Source organism: Typopeltis vanoorti, chromosome 13 (assembly GCF_054136105.1).
Source record: "Typopeltis vanoorti isolate ZY-2024b chromosome 13, IOZ_Tvanoo_1.0, whole genome shotgun sequence".
Taxonomy (NCBI): Eukaryota; Metazoa; Arthropoda; class Arachnida; order Uropygi; family Thelyphonidae; genus Typopeltis; species Typopeltis vanoorti.
In genome coordinates, this window is record NC_143561.1 from 75,798,558 (window position 1) to 75,815,804 (window position 17,247).

General features: G+C 35.7%; 1 protein-coding gene across 1 annotated transcript in view; it reads left to right on the forward strand.

Annotated features, from left to right (window-relative positions):
- The window catches only part of LOC150100292 (intermembrane lipid transfer protein VPS13C-like), a 171,317-nt gene that overhangs the window by 127,981 nt on the left and 26,089 nt on the right, over positions 1-17,247 (forward strand). The window lies entirely within an intron of this gene.

Below are 17,247 nucleotides of genomic sequence, written 5' to 3' on the forward strand. Positions count from 1 at the left end.
AAACTACTTCTCAAGCTTGCATGACAATAAAATGTAGAAAAATATCAATAACTTCTGCAGCCTCTTGTGTGTGCGAATAATATAAAAAATAATTAATTATTAAATAAAAAATTTAATTTGTTTAAGTGATTTTCATTACTGCTGTTTTAGTTAGACAATGTAGTGGCCTTCAGGCTTAACCAACTCCACATTTTCATTGTAGTGAACTTCACCAATTGGTGCTTTATCAAATTCAGCAAGTAATTGTCATCACAAATACATACCTTACCTAATTGGTAGAAATGCCATATAGTGCAAGTGTAATCCTCCCATCTGATCTGAACTAGAATAACAGATTACAAATACTCACCAAATATGCTGATGATGCAAAGATAGGTAGGGCAATCAGGGATTCTACTGATATTCAGCAATTACAAAATTATTTTAATAGACTGGAAATCTGGGCAAACGAAAATGGCTGTCAGTTTAATGTTAGTAAGTGTAAAGTTATGCACTTTGGCGTGATTAGAGATCCAGTGGTATATTATGTTAGCGGGTTATGCTACAAGAAACTGAAGAGGCAAGGGATCTTGGTGTATTGGTGGATAAGAATTTAAAGTTCAAAGTTCACATAGTTGCAAATACAACTCAGAGGATAATTTCTATGCTGAGGCGAACCATGACATGTAAGGATAAGAAAATGATTTTGCCTCTTTATAAGGCTTTGATAAGACCACACTTGGATTACTGTGCTCAGATTTGGTCTCCTGGGTTCCAATGGGATATAGAAGCTGTGGAAAGGGTGCAAAGAAGAGTTACAAAGATTATATCCAGATAATGGGATTTAGATTATGAGGACAGATTGCGAGTATGTGGATTGCAGACTCTGGTTAACAGGAGAAAGAGAGGTGATATGATAGAGGTCTATGAAGTTTTGCATGGGTGTTATAGCATTTCAAATGATGAAATTTTTCATTATATGGAAGGCGAGGAGAGAACACAGGGACATCCATGGATGTTAAGGTTGTTCTCAGTCAAGAAAGGGGTTAGAGCTAGGTTTTTCTCTCAGAGAGCAGTGAGTGAGTGGAATAATTTGCCCTTAGGGGTAGTGAGTGCATCTCGTATAAATGAATTTAAGGGAAGGTATGATAGCTGGGTTGGGTAAATTACAGCCTCCCTCGATGAGTCCTTGACTCCCTGCAGGTCTCAGATAATAATAATAATAATGTAGCACTCAAAATTACCAAACCAGTTCTCACTATTTGGAACTACAGCTTAGAGAAGAAAATACTCGGGAACTTGACCTTACTGTTCCTTTCACTATCTGTGAAGGAAAAGAGGTCCCAGACATTGAGGACATTATACTTTTACATGATGTAGAAGACAAACTGAATGTTAACTCTCCCCACACAGAGGGACCCTTTGAACATAAATGTTATCCTTCATACAGAAAGTGTGATGTTCTCATCACAAATCAGTGATAGTACTGAAATATACTACAAAATTCCCATAACTTCTATCACAACTTTAAGACCTAGCGTTCAAATTTAAATGGAAAACAAACAAAGTGGAAGTCAACAGGTAACCATTACATCAGATTCTGATAGTGCTCTCAAGTAATATGCAAGAAAACATTATGGACAAGGGATAATGATTGTCAATTTAATGTTGCAAAATGTAAGGCTATGCACTTTGGGTTGAAAAGGTTGCATGTGGTGCATATGGTATTGGATTACATGAAATTGATGAGGCTAGGGACTTGGGAATAATTGTGGACAAAGAGTTGAAGTTCAGAGGGCATATTGCAAAAGTTGCCAAAATGGCTCAAGGATCACTTGGATGTTGAAAAATATGCTAACCAGTAAAGATAGAGAAGTTATTGTCCATCTCTTTATAAGGCTATGAATTGCCTGCATCCTGACTACTGTGTACAGATTTAAGTCTCCTGGGTTTCTTGGGGAACAGGAGGTGGTAGAGAAGCTTCAGAGATGAGTGACTAAGTAGATGACAAGTCTGTGAAATGCTCCCTGAGGACAGGTTGAAGGTCTGTGGGCTAAGTTTAGTTGACTTGCAGAAAAGAGGGGACATAGTAGAAACTTTTAGATATTAAAGGGGAATTATAAAACTGATGCTTGGAAATTTTTCAGTATATGAAAAATAGAGAACTAGGGGCCAGCTGTGGAAGTTGTGTAAGTGTGTGGTTAGTAGGGGTGTGTGAACCAGATTTTTTGCATGGAGAGTAGTTAGAAGTGTTTTCCACTTGGTTATACCATAAATTAAAGATGCCAAGAAATTATATTTTTGATTTCATCATTTATCCAAGTGTAAGCAAACAAACTTTGCATATGAAGTCACTTCACGAACTACTGAACTACTTGTATATAGGGGCTAATGACTTCACATAGATTGTCTTAGTATCATAAAATGCGACACACACACACACACACGCATGCACGCACGCACATATGTATAATGCTATGTATTATGGGAAGGCCCACTACCAAGCTTGTATATATAGGTTTATCGGTATGTTTGCTTCTATGAGCTGGTATAGAAGGCCTCGGTGCTAGACTTTGTCAAATGCCTTTGCTAGATCCAGAAACACGGTGGTGGTGTGCAGGTTCCAGTTGAACCCACACACACACACACACGTATAATGCTATGTATTATGGGAAGGCCCCACTACCAAGACCAGTTTCGATCTTTATTGAGGTGTCATTAGCGGGAGCCAGACCCAGAAGTAATGCCAAGGTCAAAGTATTGCAGAAGTCATATTTCCATATACAAGTAGAAAAACTTTTACCATCTATCTCTAATTCATAGTATTTTAGTAATAAGTTGTTACACCTTTTGGTGACTTGTATATGGAAATATGACTTCTGCTTTACTTCAGCCTTGGTATCACTTCCAGATGTGGCATCTACTGAAGAGTAGCCTGTGATATCTGGTTACTCGTCTTTTCTCAGAACTTTCGTATGCGTGAATTAAATTTTTGATTGGTTGTTTTATTTTTAACCGTGCTTTCAGATCCATAAGATAAATTACTTTGAACACTGTTTAGTGTACAGTGGCTTTAGTGTGTGACTAGTTTCTAACCATTCTATGTATATTTATTCATTTGACTTCCTATATACTACAATTGCTACTTCCATTGACCATTTCTGTACATCAAATTCTCGATTAATGCGTTTTCAATTAGTGCGTCATTTTTTTTCTATACCCAAATTTAATTAGTGCGCATATATACAGGGTGTTCGGGATAAATTTGATATATTTATAATTAATTATATTTTTCCGTAAGTTACATGTATTAACACACACTTCTCTTCATTTAAAAGTTTGGACCCTTCTTCATTCATATACAAGATGTCAGAAAGGATGGATAGCTGGAACCCACCTGAATCATGGAAGAGAATAACTTGTATCATGATGATTCGTGCCTGCCATCAAAATAAGGATATTACGACTGCTGCCCAATGCTCCCTGAATACAGTAAAAACAATCAGGCATGAACTAGAGACTTGCAATGGTGACTACGAGGATGTAGCAAGAAGAAAGATCCCTAGCAGACGATCTGATTGCGTTCGTACAGCAGAATTCCTCGCAAATCTGCAGGAACAGGTGTTGAAGAACCCTGGCATTGGAATTCGGGCTTTGTTCGTGGAGTTGCTAACTGTAGTCAAGCCCTGGATAACAAGGGTAGCCAATGGTAGGCCGTATGTATGGCAGCAGGATTTGGCCCCTTGCCACACCTCTGGGAAAAGTCAAAAATGGTTGTCTGAAAATTTCTACGACTTCACCAGTCCAAATGTTTGGCCTTCAAACTCCCCAGACCTTAACCCCATGGATTATTTTGTATGGGGCGCAGTTGAAAAAGACACCAATCGCACTTCCAGTAATACAAAAGCCCAGTTAATGGATAAAATTAAAACAGTTTTTGCGGCCCTTCCCAGGGAGACTGTAGCATCAGCTTGTTCGAGGTTCCGAAGCAGAATTGAAGCTGTGATCGATGCTAATGGTGGGTATTTTGAGTAAATCTTGTTGATAGTATTGTAATTAACTCTGTCTGTAATGTTTTTTTGTCAATTCATTAAATTTAATAGATACAAAGAAGATTTTCTTTTTCCTTACGAAACTGTCAAATTTATCCCGAACACCCTGTATATCTTAAAAATAAATGTTACAGATTTTTACAATTTTCTATCTAGACATTTTTATGGCTAACTATTTTAAAAAATTACTCACCAGGATGAAATAATTTAGTTACCGATTTAAAACATTTTACAAAGTTATTTTTTAATGTTATAGAGCACTACACTATGTTCCAAAATTACCACCAAAATTTATGTTGTCTGATAATGACATAGCATTTTGATGATCATATCTCATGCCTCCTTTCCAATTGCAAATTCCCTTTCATGTGTAAAAGATTTAGTGAGCAAAAAAGTGGAAGTGTGAAAATGAATCGAAAAGTAATCTCATTGTAAGAAAAACTTGAAAGAATAAAGAAAAATGAACAAGGTGAATCCAGAGCAAAGATAGGACTCATCATCTCATCTTCCTTTTACCCTCTTTTACCTTGCGGTGTCGAGGGTTTATTAATCAACTGATCTCAAACCGTTCACAGGATAAGGTGGTCAGCCCTACACCCTGGTGTATCCTATGTCTGTAGTGTTGAGTTCTCAAGGCTGGTTTGCCTGCTTTATGGAACGAAAACCCCAGGATAAACTGGGGAAAAAAAACCTTACTGTCTATGCCCAAGACCAGCTAACTTGGCTATGGCTGAGGAAGATCCTTCAGCTCCTCACGTCTCCAACGGAAATCGAACCTAGGACACTCCTTCCCCAGGCATATGGTTACAAAGCACACAGCCACTGCGCGGACGCAAAGATAGGACAAGAACACAAAAATGGGTGAATCAACTATACGAGCAATTATGAGCAAAGCTGCTAAATACAAAGAGAAAGGTAAGGCTGCTTCAAGTTCATCATGCATGCACTCGAAATCAAAGTATTATAATGACTGAATTAGAAGACTTCTTTCTACATGAATCGAAGATTGTAACCAAAAAACGAACCCTCAAAGCATTGACCTTATTAAATCAAAAGCATTGTCTCTTTGCAACCTTGAAACAAAGGGCAATCAATGATGGAAACACGCTAGTGCTGGGTGATTTGAGAGTTTCAAAAAAGAAATAGCCTGCCTAATGTTCTAATCACTGTCGGTGCCAGGTTATTTTGTGCTCTAGGCAAATTTTACAAGTGCACCCCTTATTTCACAAGTTGGATATTTTTTAAAATGAAATTTTAAATATAAAACATAAAAAATTATTTTGGCATGCTTTATTAATAATATACAAAGTAATATACAATATGTATAATATATGAAAATCAAATTTTAATTTTTCTTGCTTTCAATTTTGCAAAATTTTGTACCATTTCCTTTAAATCTAGTGTAGAAGCTAGCTCATGTTTGATTGAAATTGTTCAATAGTAAAATAGTGTGATGTGTGAGGGATAAGGAAAAAGAATCAATACCTAAATCATATATCACTATTTAATTTTGATATTTTAGTAAAGTATGAATAAAGCATAGCTTGAAGTTTTGTGCCCCAGATGGTTGCCTAGTTTACCTAAATGGTAACACTGGCCCTGGTTCTAATCACAGGTGAAGCTGCAAGTGCAGATAAGGAAGTGGCCACAAATTATCCAGAGATTTTGAAGAAAATTGTGGAAGAAGAGGGGTATTGTAACCAACAAATATTTAATGTCGATGAACCCAGCCTTTTTTTGGAAGCGAATGCCTTCCAAGACTTTTCTGGCCAAATCAGAGAAATCTCAGCCTAGTTATAAAGTTGCAAAGTTGAATGAAATTACTGCTAGCAATATGCGAGCCATTTGGAAGCACATTCTTCCATACTGTGCAAATGATTTTACAGGCTTTTCAAATGAATCTAAGTTAATTAAATCTCATTCTGAGAAATTGAGTGATTCCGACCTGCTAAATTTAGACGCACAGCTGGAAGATCCTGAAGAATACGAAGAACTTTTAATCACTGACAAGTCCAAAGAGATTTCGCAGAAAATATTTGAAAATATGTTTCGTATAATCTAAGTTTTTGAGCAGCAATGCTTAGAGGCTGACTCTGATGAAGTGAGAAGCAGTAGAATTTGCAGAAGTGGTAGAAGAGGCAATTGTATGAAAAAGAAACAGAATGCTTGCCAAATTAAATAAATTTAATGCTGAATATGTTTTGTTGTCTTTCAGCTACATGGTTTTCCTTTAACTAGGCCCTGAGATATACCCTAATTCTTTTATAAAAAAAAATAAGGCTCAAAAAAGAAATTTGAGGAATGAATTATACTTTTTCCCATAGGTTATTATATTCGATTAGTGCGTTTTTGATTAATGCGCCTGTTTTAAAGAATGCATTAATCAAGGGATTGCTGTATTGAATTTGCTTTCTCACTAAAAATTGTTTCTAAATGCTGAAATATTTTACTTGTTCTGTATGTTCTCCATTCAGAATGCCGTTAATGCTTTCAATGTTTCTGCCTGTTTTCATTGTCTTTATCTTTTGATTTGCTGATTTTCATACCAAATTTATTATAACAATTATTCAGTTTAATCAGGAAATCTTGTAGACTTGTACTAGATTTATTTAGAAGTCTAACATTATCTGGATAAAGTAAAGACAGATTAACAGCTTATCCATAGTTAGATTAACTCAGATTAATTCTACGAGGGTGTTCTGAAAAGTTCTCAGCCTAACAATGAAAAATTTATAATTTCAAAATTATTTTTATTTTTCAACATAATCTTCCTTATTGACTAATACATTTTTTTCAGTAAGATCTGCAATATACCCCTCTAAAGCTGCAATTGCCACTGACAAAGAGTTTTAGTTTTGCGAAGAGATTGAAGTCAGAGGGAGCCAAATCTGGGGTATAGGGTGGATGCTTCCAACAATTCATATTGCAGATCCCTTAATATTCCCATTGCCAAAACCATTGTGGGAAGGCGCATTGTCCTGGTGAGAGATGATTTTTTTTTCTTCTGCAAACAGTGTTTTTACGCACAAATTTTTTCGTCTAGTCTGGTAATGAGTCTGGGGAAACAATATTCCCCAGTTATTGTTTTACCCTTTTCAAGATAATTAATAAACAAAATGCCTTCAGCATCCCGAAATCCCAATGCCATAACCTTTCCTGCTGATGGAACTGACTTTGTTTTCTTTGGCACTGAACAACTGGCTTCTGTCCGCTGTTTTGACTGCTGTTTGGATTCTAGTGTGTAATAGTGAATTCAACTCTCATCCATAGTAATAAATCAATGCACAAAATGTCTCCGCATGGTTAGTCTAGTGGCTTTTGTGCTTCACAACCATATCACTGGGGAAGGAGTGTCCCAGGTTCAATTCCCTTCGAAGACGTGAGGAATTTTAGGATCTTCCTCAGCCATAGCCAAGTTAGCCGGTCTTGGGCGTGGACAGTAGAGTTTTTTCTGCCAGTTTATCTGGTGTTTTTCATCCCGCAAGCAGCAAACTGGCCCCGTGAACACACACGGATCTACAGCCATAAATACTTAACCCCTGTCCCTATTGGGGCTCAACTCACCCCAGTAGGGATGGGGGAGAAAAGGGGAGGAAAGTCCATACAAATAAATAAATACACAAAATCAGTTTTATTCTTGTTAAAATGCTCCAAGCACTGTTCAGAGATTTTCATTCAAGTGTGTTTTTGATCTGCTGTGAGCAAGCTTGTACCCATCTTGTGCAAAGTATTTCATTTGCAATTTTTCATGCAAAATATATCCTATGCATTCTTTTGAAATGCCTATAGTCTCAGGAATTTCACTCACTTTGACTTGCCAGCCATCCAATACCATATCATACACTTGATCAATGATTTCTGGTGTTGTTACACTTTTTGGACGTCCTTCAAGTGGATCATCTTCACTTCTGGATCATCTTCACTTGCAATTTCACATGGATGCTTATGACAGATGTACCAACTTAGAAAAAAAAAATCTTGCTGATTGTCTTGCCATCTATGGTCAAGGTCAAGAACTTTTCAGACTAGCTTTGTAATTCTGTCTCCAATTTGGATATCTGGTTTAATGCCACTTCATAATGTGATCCATATAGATAATAAATAGTGGTGGAGTTAGTTTGCATACTGATTTTATATCAAACCATCTGCTTGTGTCTACTTCAGTTCTAACTGCTAACTTTCAATCCAAATATAGACAGTGTATTGCTTGATGTAAAGTCTCATTTACACATTATAATTGTATAGCATTTCCAGGTCTAGATAATGTAAATACAAATATTTGGCCTGAAACTAACATGTTCTTCACCAAGTTTTCCTTCTAATATTTTTCTTAGTCTCTTCTGTAGCGTGTGTGTATAAATCTTTCTGGAACTCTCATTAGAATGTCTCTGTAATTCTCACATTGTTTTATTTTCATTTTAATAAGTGGATGCTGTGAACTCTACTTCAGTCATCTGGAATTCTATTTTCTATATTCTTACTTCTGTTTATTCTATTTCCTTCATGTACACCATCTTGTATCTTTTCAGTCAGTTTCACATTCATTGCCTTGCGGTCTAATAATACATTGCACTTCCAACAAATCCGTTTCTCTCTCTCCACAAACACATCTCTTGCACTCTGCCATGCATACATATTGCTCACATCGAATCTGTTTTGAAAATTCTATGTCGTTAATGTCACTTGTTTTTTTGTGGTGCTTGCCTAGTTGCAGTGGCCAATGCCCATATGGTTGATCTCCTGACTGCCAATTGTGTTATACTTAAAAAAGGCAATTTAAACCAATAAATCAAGCAGAAAGCATGCCGCAAATCACACAGACACACTTTGTTATCAAAATTAAATAGTAGTACCACCCTAAAATTCAAGAAATTAATATAGTACTTATCTTTCCTTAGCTCTTTCCAACACTACAGAACTTATGGCCCTCTGGTAGATGATTTTATACATGGTGAGGATATATTGTTGGGGGTGAAGGAAATAGACCTTGGGGGGGGGGGTGATGATGGATAAGGATTTAAAATTTATAGGACATATTGCCAGAATTGTGAATACAACACAATGAATTCTGGGAATGATATAGAGGACGCTGACTTGTAGAAGTAAGGAAATTCTTGTTCCCTTGTATAAGGCCTTGATTAGGCCACATCAGTAGCACTCCTCCCTTTTTACCCTTTGTATCTTCAAGAACCACATCATACCCCTCCATCTCTATTCCTGTCAATATGTCATCCTCATCTAAATATGTCTCACTTATTCCAACAATTTTTGGGTGAACAGACTCAGTTCATGCAACCGTTTCATTTGCCTTGTTTCTTACACTTCTAGCATTATGTACAAACATAACTGCTCATTCCTTGATCTATAGCAAATTTCACTGATACCACTTATTAGATGTAACTTAACTCGAGCTATTTCTTTTTCTTCTTATTCATCTTAGAGCCTTTTTCAAATCCAACTGTTTTCCCTTGATCCCATGTCATCCCCCCTTTCCTTTTTGTTTACACACACATATTCACATCCTCTTGGAGCATCGATCTTTCTCACACTGTGTTCCCTTGTCAACCCTGAACCTCCCCATTTCCCTGTCTGTCTTGCACACTTGTTCTCTCATTCTCTACACTCATGCTTCTTACTCGCCTTCTCTTTTACATCGCTTCTTACTTGATGAGATTCATTCTTTGCACTCATTTCTCTAACTTCCAACAGCAGTCTCTCCAAATGACTCAAACCAAAACCATTAAAATGCAGTTCATCACTCTTATATGGTTCAAGTCATCCTTCAAACTGATTCCATGCATTGACAAACGTCACTCCTTTCTCTCTCTCTCTCTCTCCCTCATGCTCTTTATTTTATCCCTAGTTAAATCGTTTGTATCTTTGAGAATGGCCATCTTTTTTCTTTTTTGTTTTTCATTTGCATTCATTATATTTTTGATTTTAGCTCCTGGAAAACTCCAAGTAGTGGCAGTCATCAGTGACATCTTATATAAGTGGATCACCAAACCATACCATATCACAATCTTCGTTTTATATTCTGCTTTACTTACCTGATTATCATTATTCGATAATGTCTTATCTACTTTCTTGTCTCTCATTTTGCTGTTTAACTTTCCTGTTCCTCCTATGCTTCTCTAAACACATCTTGACCTTTTATAATTTTCACCTCATCTTTCTAATAATTTGTTTAATCCTGAGAATTTAAAAGTTTATTCATTTTCAATGTTTTTATTTGTATAATTACTACCATGGTTTTGTTCAGTGGGACAAGCCTTCATGTTCTCAATTTTTTTATTCATGTTATTTTGTTTGTGCTTTATTATTGTTCTTGTGCATTTTTATTGCCATTTTAGCATGATTTTAATTTTACAATATCTCAACAATTACATTAGGAAATATACCAGATAAAATAATGAAAATCAGCATTAATATACTATAAAATACTAATAATTCTAAGAAAAAATCACTATCAGTAATTTAAAAATAAATCAGTTAAATGTAAAACAGTTTAAAATCAATTTAAAGTGGATATAAAGCCAGATCAAATTTTCACAAGTTGGAAGAAATATTAGTATTAAAAAATGTTATATGGGTTAATGAAAAATAGAAAATGAAAAAAAAGAAATAGAATGCATCAGGAATTTTTAATAAATGGAGATGGAAATCTGTTGGCTACCATAAGATAGAATAGGATGATGTGACAACATTATATTACAAATGTTTATAAAAAGATGAAAGCCATAGCTGAAATAAATTGGAATGTATATAGAGATGAGTGACATAATAGACAGATGGGTTTGGCAGAGAGAATGAAGAATGAAAAATATCCTCGGATAGATGATTTGCCCATTGATAGTTAAGAATTTATGAACACACAACACACATTAAAATAATTACTTTACTTAATATTAGAAAAGTAACATTCAATGTTTCGACCCCTTTATTGAGGTCATCATCAGGAAAATATATATATATGAGATATAAGCTACATGCCACTGAACTTTACAAAGGTAAAACGAATCGAACTGCTCATTAATCTTTTACCTAGCCTGACCTCTTGTGGAAAAACTAAATTAATAATATTAAATTTTAAAAAAATATTAAGAGATTAAAAAAAATTAAATTTAAGAAACAATAAATATAAAAATAAATTCAAAATTAAAATTAAATTTAAATAATTAAAAACAGAACTACATTAAACATTTCTAAACATTTCTAAAGTTCTCTTCTATTGAGATTTTATTCTGGGCTTGTTCCAGTTGCTATAAGGATTGCAGACAGGTCATCCACGTTCTTGGAATGAGTACTCCATCATTTTTGTTCAGGTTCTAAATAAAAGCATTTCACAGGCTTCTTTGAATTTTCTCTCAAACCAGGTTTTGGTGTGGTGTAGAGACTTGGTGCCTTTCCAGTCAATTCTATTGTATGTTTGTAGTGCATGGTCTGATAGGCCTGTTTTACCATAATGGAGGTATTTAATGTGTCGTTTGTGTTCGTCTTCTCTGATTAGGATCGTGCATCCTGTTTCCCCTATGTAGGGTAGGTTACATGTACATTGGATTTTGTAAACCCCTGGGTTGGCCAGGTATAGAAGAGGATCTTTGGAAGAAGTGAGTAAATTTTTTAATTTTGTCAGGAGTTGAAGGTAGTCTTGATGTTGTATTTATGTAGTGTTGTCTATTTTTTCTGAAATGCTTCTAACATAGGGTATAGCTATGGGATTCTTGTAATAATTTGGCTGTGGGGCCAAATGGTGAAAATATCATCGACATATCTGAGCCATATTTGGGCTGTGATGTCAGACGGAAATATGTTATTTAGGAGAATAATAATATCATTGATAGGAACATTGGTGAAAAGGGTAGTTATGTCAAAGCTGACTAATAAATCTTGTTCGCTGAGTGTGATGTTTTTAATTTTGTTTATAAAATGTTGTGTATTTTTTATGTAGGAGGGGGAATGAACTACCAACTCCTTGAGGGTGGCTGCTAGTTTCTTGGCTAAGTGGTAATTGGGGTTGTCGAGTCCTTCAACTATCGAATGTAGTGGTGTGTTTGTTTTGTATATTTTCGGCAGGTCATAAATTCTGGGAATGTGGGCATAATGAGGTATTAGTTTTTTGATTGTTTCTTCTGGCCATGTGATCGCAGATTTGATTAATTCCGTTGATTAAATTAAATTTCATTTAGCTGACAAAATACAAATGAAACATCATACTTATTAAACTTAAATAAAAAACTAAGTTGCAACTTAACCAAAGCAGAAAAATTGGCCATCAAATGCTTAAAAAATACAAAGACATCATAATCACAAAAGCAGATAAAGGTAATGTACCATCTCTCCTCGATTGGATAGCATACCTAGAAAAAATGAACCATTTGGTATCCGACCACAACATGTACCAAATGGTGAACTACAACCCCACAAAATTCATCAAAAAGAAAACAACAGAATTAATCAAATCCATGATCACGTGGCCAGAAGAAACAACCAAAAAAATAGTACCTCATTATGCCCTCTCTCCCAGAATTTATGACCTGCCAAAAATACACAAAACAAATGCACCACTATGTCTGACAGTTGAAGGAATCGACAGCCCTAATTACCATTTAGCCAAGAAATTAGTGGCCACCCTCAAAAAGTTGGTAGGTCATTCCCCCCCCCCCCCACACACACATAAAAAAATACACATTTTATAAACAATTTCAAACATCACACTCAACGACCGAGATTTATTAGTCAGCTTTGACATAACTGTCATTTTCACCAATGTCCCTATCCATGATACTATTATTCTCCTACAGGACATGTTTCCGTCCGGTATCATGGCCCTCTTTGCTCACGTGCTCCGCTCCTGGTATTTCATGTCACAAAACAATTTTTACCTGCAAAAAGAGGATGTGGCATTGCCCCCCCCCCCTAGCTAACTTTTACATGGAAGACTTTGAGCAGCAAGCTCTAGATTCGGCCAGCCCATAGTCTGGCTTAGATATGTCGATGAGATTTTTGCCATATGGTCCCACAGCCGTAAAACATTAAATACATTCCTTAGCCACCTGAACAAACAACACAAACTTATCCAATTCACCATTGAAATCGAAAACAACTCTCGAACTCTCTTCCTTTTTTAGACACACTAGTTACACGTCTTCCCCCAGACTGTCTCTCCTTCTCTGTCTACTGCAAACCTATACACACGGGATACATACACAAAAATTCAAACCACCACCCAACACAAAAAAACTAGGAGTCATTAGCACCCTCAAACACAGAGCACTAACTACTTGCTTGAATGAACATGCCCTAAATGAAGAATTTGAAATCATTAACCATACATTTGTAAAAAAATGGTTGCAATTAAAAAACAGTTCACAATATCCTCCATAAAAATACCACTAAAAACACCACTAAAAACAAAAAGGATTACAAGAATGCCATAGCTATACCTTATGTTAGAGGCATCTCAGAAAAAATAGACAACACTACATAAATACAACATCAAGACTACCTTTAAACCTCAGATAAAATTAAAAAATTTACTTACTTCTTCGAAAGATCCTCTTCCATACCTGGCCCAACCCAGGAGTTTACAAAATCCAATGCACATGTAACATGTGTCCTGTTTCCCCTACATAGGGGAAACAGGATGCATGATCCTAATCAGAAAAGACGAACACAAACGACACATTAAATAACTCCATTATGGTAAAATAGGCCTATCAGACCACACACTCTGAACATACCATAGAATTGACTGGAAAGGCATCATGTCCCTACACCACACCAAAACCTGGTTTGAGAGAAAATTCAAAGAAACCTGTGAAATGCTAAAACACTAACCGAACCTGAACAAAAATGATGGATTAATCATTCCAAGAATGTGGAGGACCCATCTGCAACCCTTATAACAACTGGAACAAGCTCAGAAGAAAATCTCAATACAAGAGGACTTTAGAAATATTTAATGCAGTTCTGTTTTTAATTTATTTTTAAAAATATTTTGTGTTTATTTTATATTTTTAATTTAATTTAATTTTCATTTTGAATTTATTTTTATATTTATTGTTTTTTAAATTTATTTTTTAATCTCTTTATAATTTTTTAAATTTAATATTATTATTAATTTAGTTTTTCCACAAGAGGACAGGTTAGGTAAAAGATTAATAAGCAGTTATATTCAATTTTATCTTTGTAAAGTTCAGTGGCATGTAGCTTCTATCTCATATATATGTATTTTCCTGATGATGACCTCAATACCGAAATTGAAACGTTGAATGTTACTTTCTTAATATTAAGTATAGTAATTATTTTAACATGTGTGTTGTGTGTCCATAAATTCTTAACTATGAATGCTGACCACTGTGTAACCTTAAAAGAAAGGATTTGCCTATTGAAGTGATCGCAGCTTTTGTAGTACAGGATTGAAATGGTTATTGGACATCTTTAGACTTATCTGGAGAAAGAAGGTGATACCTAATGATTGGACCAAGGGGATTATTGTTCTAATATATAAAGGAAGCTCAAGAAGGGAGTATAGTAACTATAGAGGAATAAGATCATGTCACTGTTCCAAGCTTTATGAAAGGATAATGGCAAAAAATATAAAAGATGAACTAGAGGAAGATCTGAGAGAAGAACAACACCAATTTGGTTTTAGAAAAGGACAACTGATTTTTGCTGTAAGAAAAATGATGGAAAGGCACTAGAAATTTGGAGAAAAACTTTTTATAGCATTTCTTGATTTGGAAAAGGCTTTTGATTGGGTTCAGTGGGGAAAAAGTCAGGGAAGGTTTGTAAAAGATAGGCATGGAAAAGAGAAATAATTATGACCAAGAATATTGGTGGTTGAATGTAAGAGCTGCACATAGACTAAGCTTGTTATGGTTTCACTTAATATCAGATTGTTGCATAACTTCATTGTTGTTCATTCTGGTGATGAATAGTGTTCTAGATAAGGTTAATGACCAGAAAGGAGAATCAGGTTGTTTGCAGGTAGACATATTCATAAGTAAAGATTGAAGAGATATTAAGGAATATTTCAGCACTCATTAGTGTACTCATTGATAAAGTATCTCGTCTGTACACCCTCCTTGAGGGTACACGAGGAATTTAATGGGGATGATATATTTAAATTAAAAAGTTCCTTTTTTTTTTACTTCCTTTTAATAGGTGTTCATATGTCCATGTTAACAACTATTCACTACTCATCTCTCAGTAATATTTCTTTTTACAGTTATGTCCATATGGTGTAGCATACACCATATGTATTATACACTTGTTTGGTCACTTGGTTATGGATACACATCTATGCTTCTACAATGGAGATTACCTTAGATAATTGGATCCTGTCTATCATCAGGTAATATGAATAGCTGCCAGTGCATTTTGCATATTGCTCTTTCCTAGACTTGATGTCAAAGTAAAGAAACCTTCTAAATTTTCTTTCTCACTTTGACATATGCAATCATTTTTTAACTGCTTTAAAGATATAATCCTTGTCTAACCATCCTAAATGGACTAGCATTTTGGATGGTCAGTGCAGTCCTTTTGTATGCATGTGAAAGACCATACAATTCCTTGTCATTAATGTAGTAAACTATATTACCTGCACTCATCAAAAAGTAGTCTTTCACTAAGGATGGTTTATACTCGATCATGTTACTCATTGTGCTGACTAAGGAAATTGCTTATTTCATCGTCATGAGTGCATGTGTGGAGTGCTCTGATTTCTTACCACTCTGTATAGACTTTGAGATCTGAGTCATCTGTTGGGAGTGCTGCTGTTTATCCTGAACACATTGTGTCCAGTCATATCCCACTTGAAAATGCCATAACTATGCTGCTGAGCTGTGTGCCATACAGCTTACACTTCAACATATAAATAAAAATTGTTGCTAAAGATCTATGATTTTTAAAGCCTTTTTTGAGTGCAGTATGGTTTCTGATGTTCTACTCTCTAGTACTTGATCAAATTCCACATTATTTCATTTATTTACTTGTATGGTCAAATACAACAAAATAGGGATATTTACATCTATTACAACTTAATTTTAAATTGGACAACAATTGCACTGCTCCCTCTGCTCTCCCCCCCCCCCTCCCTTGGAAAATGGTAAATTGGACAAGACTCTGCTATATGAGACCTAGTTTGCAGAGCAGAGCATTCATAATTTAGCTGATTGGCAATTTTCCATTTATGAAGTAGATATTTACATTTTCCATGGCCTGTCCTATCTTATTTAGGGAGGACTATTGTTTGCATGATAGATCAAATCCAGGAGGTCAGACCAGGGATCTTCAATAAGAGATCCTTTGGTAATGTTAGAATTGTTCCAATGATTCCTCCATTCATCCTCAGGAGTAAAGTCGTGGATTTTACTCTACTTTACTCCTGAACACATTGTGTTCAGGAGCCTTGATAAGATCCCATCTAGACTACTATGCACAGATATGGGCGCCAGGGTTTCTTCTCGGTGGGGAGGAGGTGGAGAGGATCCAGAGACGAGTGACCAAGATAATAGCAGGACTTTGGAATGAACCTTATGAGAACAGGTTGAAGATTTGTGGGCTGCAGAAATTGGTTGATAGGTGGAAAATGGGCGATATGATTGAGACATTCAAATTACTGAAGGGTTTCTATAAGATTAATTCAGAAGATATTTTTGAGAATAGGACTGGTAGTGGGAGGACTAGGGGCCATCCATGGAAGCTTGGTAAGAGTGTGGTTAGCAAGGGTGTTAGAGCTAGGTTTTTTTACTTGGAGAGTGGTAAATGAGTGGAATAAGCTGCCAGAGTCTGTTGTGGGTGCCATGACTGTAAACAAATTCAAGGTGAAGTATGATAGATACTGTGTGAATGTTGAATAGTTGTTCTTGACATGATGTTGGGCCTCCCTCGATGAGTCTAAGGACCCTTGGAGCTGCCTGTAATAATAATAATTTTCAATAGCTGTTCCTCAGACCAAAAGGGAGTACATGATCTGAGTCAGATTTAGAATGGATTGTTTAGTATATTTGAGATCAGTTGTAGAGGATTGGATTTGAGGTTTTTAATATTTTTTTAAAGTTGCAGTCTGTCTTCTAAGATCTAGTGGAGGGGGGGGACATTTGCAATGACAGGAAGCCATGGTAGAGGAGGGAGTTGATTTCAGAGAACCTAAGATAATACACAGTGTTTGGTTAGTTTTTTATCTGTTAACTTGCTCAGGTATGGAATA